Below are 6,950 nucleotides of genomic sequence, written 5' to 3'. Positions count from 1 at the left end.
GGGATTAAGCGTTTATTTGGTCGGTGGAACGTTTTCTAGAAACGGAACTATGCGACGGGACGTTGGGACTTTGAAGAAGTTCGGCCGGTGCGAAAAACCGAAAAGGTTTTTTCGAGTTATCTCGCTTAAAAGTGTTACAAGGTAGGAATATTTTTGCATAAATGGACGTATCTCGACGTTTTACGTCGGGATTAAGCGTTTATTTGGTCGCTGGAACGTTTTCTAGAAACGGAACTATGCGACGGGACGTTGGGACTTTGAAGAAGTTCGGCCGGTGCGAAAAGACCGAAAAGGTTTTTTCGAGTTATCTCGCTTAAAAGTGTTACAAGGTAGGAATATTTTTGCATAAATGGACGTATCTCGACGTTTTACGTCGGGATTAAGCGTTTATTTGGTCGCTGGAACGTTTTCTAGAAACGGAACTATGCGACGGGACGTTGGGACTTTGAAGAAGTTCGGCCGGTGCGAAAAGACCGAAAAGGTTTTTTCGAGTTATCTCGCTTAAAAGTGTTACAAGGTAGGAATATTTTTGCATAAATCGACGTATCTCGACGTTTTACGTCGGGATTAAGCGTTTATGTCGTCCCCAAGACCTTCTACAAAGTTTCGATTTTTTCGTTGGGACTTTGAAAAATTTCCGTATCGAACACGTTTTTTCGAGTTATCTCGCTTAAAAGTGTTACAAGGTAGGAATATTTTTGCACAAATGGACGTATCTCGACGTTTTACGTCGGGATTAAGCGTTTATTTGGTCGCTGGAACGTTTTCTAGAAACGGAACTATGCGACGGGACGTTGGGACTTTGAAGAAGTTCGGCCGGTGCGAAAAGTCCGAAATGGTTATTTCGAGTTATTTCGTTAAAAAGCGTTATAAGGTATAATTTTTTTGACAGGGATCGTTATATCTCTATTAAATACAATCGGATTAAACATTTTTGTCGAATTTTTTGAAAAATTAGCTTCCGTCGGACTGATACGACTGGGATATTTTTGCAATTTTTTCGTTAATTAATGTTACAAGGTATATATTTTTTTACATATTTCGTGTTATTTTAACGTGTTTTAATCGATTATAAAGTTATTTTTTGTCCATAGTCGATAAAACTGTATGTTTACTGATGCAATTTTTCGGTGAAAAAAAAATTAATTTTTTGGTAAAAATGCATTTATAATATGTTAATAATGCTTGTGGTAAAATATTTCGATGGTTGGATATCGCCTTTATATAGTAGTTATTGAACGTGCGAGCGACTAAGTTCCAGCGTCCCTTCCGAACGGTACGTTGCTACGGAGGTTTTGCACCATAAGCGCGCGGCCGCTAGCCCGACCGGCGCCGGCCTTCCGGCCGGCCCCTTGGTATCTATAAGAGAAGCGTCGAGCCGGACGGTTCGGTCGGAACAGCGCTGGGCGCGTGGCTATTCTACGGCCTCGGTTGAGAATTCAGTCACCGCTCCTCGAGTCTTAGTGTATTTTACGCTATTTCTCGACTGTTCCTCCGTTCTCGTACTGGTTTTTTCTCTACACTGCTGCGCCGCGGGTCGAAGTCTAGGACGTAATGACCGTTAACGTGGCAAGCTTCCCCTTAGTCGGGAAGCTGGTGACCTGTGTGCACGTATTTGACAAAAGTTGGATGCGTGTGTGCTTGTACTTACGGAGTAGCCATTCTTGCAGAGACCATCGGTTGTAAGCTATTTGTAGCTGCACGATGGTCCTTTTGGCGTTCTGTAGAGTGCGTTATCTTCTGGTAACGCGTCTCTACAGAGGTGTTGAAGCTTATAAAAGAATATTCTTACGGTATGTCCAGCATGCGTATACGTGCTTTACCGCTAAGTTATATTCTACGAGAGAAGTTGGAGGAGAAAAGTTACAAACAGAAATAATTCTGTGAAGTATGAATCTTTGTATCGATATATGATGGTGAGAGAGGAGGAGAATTAAAGTGGCTGAGTGACGTTGTTACTGAACCATGGAACGTTGCTCTCTAAGTCATATTACATATATATATAAAATGAAAAGTCTCGTCGTACGGTGCTTACGTCCCACCTACGACACAGAGAGAACTTTTAAACGAAAATGCTGGTTTTTGGGAATATATTATAAGATCCCTGGTTGATCCTGCCAGTAGTCATATGCTTGTCTCAAAGATTAAGCCATGCATGTCTCAGTACATGCCGCATTAAGGTGAAACCGCGAATGGCTCATTAAATCAGTTATGGTTTCTTAGATCATACCTACATTTACTTGGATAACTGTGGTAATTCTAGAGCTAATACATGCAAACAGATTCCGACCAGAGATGGTAGGAATGCTTTTATTAGATCAAAACCAATCGGTGGCGGATGGCTCGTCTGTCCGTCCATCGTTTGTTTTGGTGACTCTGAATAACTTTGTGCTGATCGCATGGTCATCTAGCACCGGCGACGCATCTTTCAAATGTCTGCCTTATCAACTGTCGATGGTAGGTTCTGCGCCTACCATGGTTGTAACGGGTAACGGGGAATCAGGGTTCGATTCCGGAGAGGGAGCCTGAGAAACAGCTACCACATCCAAGGAAGGCAGCAGGCGCGCAAATTACCCACTCCCGGCACGGGGAGGTAGTGACGAAAAATAACGATACGGGACTCATCCGAGGCCCCGTAATCGGAATGAGTACACTTTAAATCCTTTAACGAGGACCAATTGGAGGGCAAGTCTGGTGCCAGCAGCCGCGGTAATTCCAGCTCCAATAGCGTATATTAAAGTTGTTGCGGTTAAAAAGCTCGTAGTTGAATCTGTGTGTCACAGTGTCGGTTCACCGCTCGCGGTGTTTAACTGGCATTATGTGGTACGTCCTATCGGTGGGCTTAGCTCCTCGCGGGCGGTCCAACTAATATCCCATCGCGGTGCTCTTCACTGAGTGTCGAGGTGGGCCGATACGTTTACTTTGAACAAATTAGAGTGCTTAAAGCAGGCTACCTTCGCCTGAATACTGTGTGCATGGAATAATGGAATAGGACCTCGGTTCTATTTTGTTGGTTTTCGGAGCCCCGAGGTAATGATTAATAGGGACAGATGGGGGCATTCGTATTGCGACGTTAGAGGTGAAATTCTTGGATCGTCGCAAGACGGACAGAAGCGAAAGCATTTGCCAAAAATGTTTTCATTAATCAAGAACGAAAGTTAGAGGTTCGAAGGCGATCAGATACCGCCCTAGTTCTAACCATAAACGATGCCAGCCAGCGATCCGCCGAAGTTCCTCCGATGACTCGGCGGGCAGCTTCCGGGAAACCAAAGCTTTTGGGTTCCGGGGGAAGTATGGTTGCAAAGCTGAAACTTAAAGGAATTGACGCAAGGGCACCACCAGGAGTGGAGCCTGCGGCTTAATTTGACTCAACACGGGAAACCTCACCAGGCCCGGACACCGGAAGGATTGACAGATTGATAGCTCTTTCTTGATTCGGTGGGTGGTGGTGCATGGCCGTTCTTAGTTGGTGGAGCGATTTGTCTGGTTAATTCCGATAACGAACGAGACTCTAGCCTGCTAAATAGACGTAACTTATGGTATCTCGAAGGCCCCCGGCTTCGGTCGGTGGGTTTTTACTACCAACGTACAAACAAATCTTCTTAGAGGAACAGGCGGCTTCTAGCCGCACGAGATTGAGCAATAACAGGTCTGTGATGCCCTTAGATGTTCTGGGCCGCACGCGCGCTACACTGAAGGAATCAGCGTGTTTTCCCTGGCCGAAAGGCCCGGGTAACCCGCTGAACCTCCTTCGTGCTAGGGATTGGGGCTTGCAATTATTCCCCATGAACGAGGAATTCCCAGTAAGCGCGAGTCATAAGCTCGCGTTGATTACGTCCCTGCCCTTTGTACACACCGCCCGTCGCTACTACCGATTGAATGATTTAGTGAGGTCTTCGGACTGGTGCGCGGCCAATGTGATAAGCATTGCCGATGTTACCGGGAAGATGACCAAACTTGATCATTTAGAGGAAGTAAAAGTCGTAACAAGGTTTCCGTAGGTGAACCTGCGGAAGGATCATTAACGATATAACACAAAAACTTAAAGAATTTGACTTGAACACTTGAAAAATACGAAACTGTATAAGTCGGTAAGGAGCCGTACTCCTCCTATATCGACGAACCAAAGTATATACGACGTATCAACAAGCTATATACTTTAACAAAGAACAGTTAAATTCGCCCGGAGCGTGGCTTACTCCGTTGGCAAAATGATGAAAAGACATAAGGAGGAGACGACCCTTCAGCTACGAAACTATATGAAGAGAAGGTGGCACTCTCTCTCGATCATCGGGATGAAGAGATACATACATATATATATATATATATATATATATATATATATATACATACATAAACGAATTCGAGGCGCCTGCGTGAGGTCGTACACAGAAAGACCCGCCGCCTGCGAATAACAAAATATATACGAATTCGAGGCGCCTGCGTGAGGTCGTACACAGAAAGACCCGCCGTCTGCGAATATTATGATTTTATAATAAAACTATAAATGGGAACTTGAGCTTTCGAAAATTAAACTTTGACACGAATATCGAACGAAAAATTACGAATGGAAACCACCCGTAAAGAGAAATGAGATCGAGGCGCTTGCGTGAGGCCGTATACAGAAAGACCCGCCGCCACGATCTCGTACTTTTTTTTTGCGTCGTGGAGACCGTACAAACGAATAACAAAATCTCTAAAGTGCCTCGTGTCGGAGAGATCATGCTCGCCTATTCTCTTCTATGTTTCGTGGTCTGTGTTGCGTTTGCTCTCCTCCTAGCAACGGGACATCGAAGACTCCTCTTTGGGATCGAACGAAGCGACTAAAACGAGTCGACGAGAGCGAAAGTACGAGTAGCGAGTCGCGCATGTAGAAAGGATACCGACATATCTTCGAAGGTTCTCTTCGAAGATCCATGGATACCTTATGCGCGTCGACCTCTCGTCTCTTTCACCGCTCTCGGTCGTTCTCGAAACGTGCTTCCTACCCATAGGGCGTGTGTTCTTCGTATGTCGTTTTGTTCGAAATAACGAAACCACTTGTAACATACTCGTGGATCGGGTAACCTAGAACGAAAACGCATTGCGTGGATGTTGGCCCGCTATGATAATGATAATGATGACGATGACTATGATGACGATGCGTAGCAACGATTCGTAACTAGTCTAGCCGAAGTTGGTTCAGAGGGGACCGCAGGCTGTCTACCCTCGATGTCGTGAGTCGGACACCCGTGCCGTCGCTAGAGTTTTTTCAAAGCTCGGCTTCTGGATATTGGGAAGAAAGACCGCTCGAGGACGACGGCTGCGCGTGCGTCCCATCGAATTTTTTTTTTTTTATACCACCTGAACGACTAAAGTTTCGTCTAGTTCGTCGCATATAACCCGTTCAGAGGGGACCGCAGGCTGTCTATCCTCGTTGTCGTGAGTCGGACACCCGTGCCGTCGCTGAAGTTTTTTCAAAGCTCGGCTTCTGGATATTGGGAAGAAAGACCGCGCGAGGTAGATGGATGCGAGTCCCATCGAATTTTTTTATTTTTTAAAAAAACAATCACCTGAACGGAGATGTGTTCTCTTTCGTCGATTTTTCACGCTTTGAGTCGTCGCGATCGCCATCCGTTCGGAGGAGATCGCCGACTTCGAAGCCTCGATGTCGTGAGTCGGACACCCGTGCCGTCGCTAGAGTTTTTTCAAAGCTCGGCTTCTGGATATTGGGAGGAAAGACCGCTCGAGGCCGAGGGTCGCGCGAGTCCCATCGAATCTTTACATCACCCGAACGATGGAGGCGCACGCTCTTTTTCTTGAATAATTGGACGAGAGGAATGCATATCGTATTATATATACACACACACACATATATATGGGCTAGCCACCGTGCGTATTTCTTCGCGAGATCGTGTGCTGCACAGAGGATTCAGAATCGGGTGTTATATCCCCGTCGTTTCCTGACGAACGGAGCTTCGATCTCGATGGTTGTTATATATCATAATGTACTTTTCGCCCGGCCGGCGGACGCGCGTATCTTCGCGCGTTCGTCGGATTTCATTTTCGAACGTTTTCGTGTCGTCGATCTTCCGGCGACTTCTGCGCGTCCGATTCCCGTTGGTCGGTCGTGTCGGATCTCGGCTTCGCTCGAACCGAGTATTAAGAGTACATGGAGTACAAGAGTTTTAAAAAATATATGAAAAGATTACCCTGAACGGTGGATCACTTGGCTCGTGGGTCGATGAAGAACGCAGCTAATTGCGCGTCAACGTGTGAACTGCAGGACACATGAACATCGACATTTCGAACGCACATTGCGGTCCACGGATACAATTCCTGGACCACGCCTGGCTGAGGGTTGCTCACGTAAACCTAAGACTGCTTGCGTTGCGTGTCGTTCCTCTCTATCTGTCTCTCTCTGTCCCTTGGTGCCTTCGACAACCCGCCGTCGTTCTTACGATACGTAGAACGTTTCAGAGTCGGAGGAAGCGCACGAAGAAGGATACGAACAAGAGCGGACGCGAGAGAACGTACGCGACGTACGAGCGATTGTTGGACGCTCGTCGGCGTTCGTCGCGGTCGTGTCGAGGCCGTGCAATTCGTACGCATGCTCGATATATAAACTATCGTGTTCACGGGAGACACTACGAAACTCTACCTCTGTCTCTCTCTGTCCCTTGGTGCCTTCGACAACCCGCCGTCGTTCTTACGATACGTAGAACGTTTCAGAGTCGGAGGAAGCGCACGAAGAAGGATACGAATAAGAGCGGAGAGAACCGTCACGGACCTGCGTGAGTGCTAGCGGCGTCGTGAGTCGTCCTTTCGTACGACCGCCCGCTTATGCACCGCTTCGTGTCGGTTATCGAATATATTATATATATATATATATATATATGTCGGGGCGGCGTTAAGATTTGAGTTAGGGTTGAGGGCGTGAAACGAATCCCTATTGGCGCTAGACGTGATCA

At 46.6% G+C, this 6,950-nt stretch overlaps 1 long non-coding RNA gene and 2 other non-coding genes across 3 annotated transcripts; all 3 read left to right on the top strand.

Moving 5' to 3' along the window:
* Positions 1 to 2,101: 2,101 nt before the first annotated feature.
* Positions 2,102 to 4,024, top strand: LOC126927359 (small subunit ribosomal RNA). Its single transcript, XR_007715411.1, has one exon. It is a non-coding gene; the product is annotated as a small subunit ribosomal RNA (ribosomal RNA).
* Positions 4,025 to 4,340: 316 nt separating this feature from the next.
* LOC126927287 (uncharacterized) lies at positions 4,341 to 5,339 on the top strand. Its single transcript, XR_007715355.1, has 2 exons — positions 4,341 to 4,381; positions 4,450 to 5,339. It is a non-coding gene; the product is annotated as an uncharacterized LOC126927287 (long non-coding RNA).
* An 849-nt stretch (positions 5,340 to 6,188) lies between these two features.
* LOC126927293 (5.8S ribosomal RNA) lies at positions 6,189 to 6,343 on the top strand. The gene has a single exon (XR_007715361.1). It is a non-coding gene; the product is annotated as a 5.8S ribosomal RNA (ribosomal RNA).
* The last annotated feature ends 607 nt before the right edge of the window (positions 6,344 to 6,950 follow it).

This window comes from Bombus affinis, unplaced genomic scaffold (genome assembly GCF_024516045.1).
Source record: "Bombus affinis isolate iyBomAffi1 unplaced genomic scaffold, iyBomAffi1.2 ctg00000082.1, whole genome shotgun sequence".
In the NCBI taxonomy this organism is placed as follows: Eukaryota; Metazoa; Arthropoda; class Insecta; order Hymenoptera; family Apidae; genus Bombus; species Bombus affinis.
Note: the sequence above shows the minus strand (reverse complement) of the source record. Positions and strands in the feature narration are given on the sequence as shown.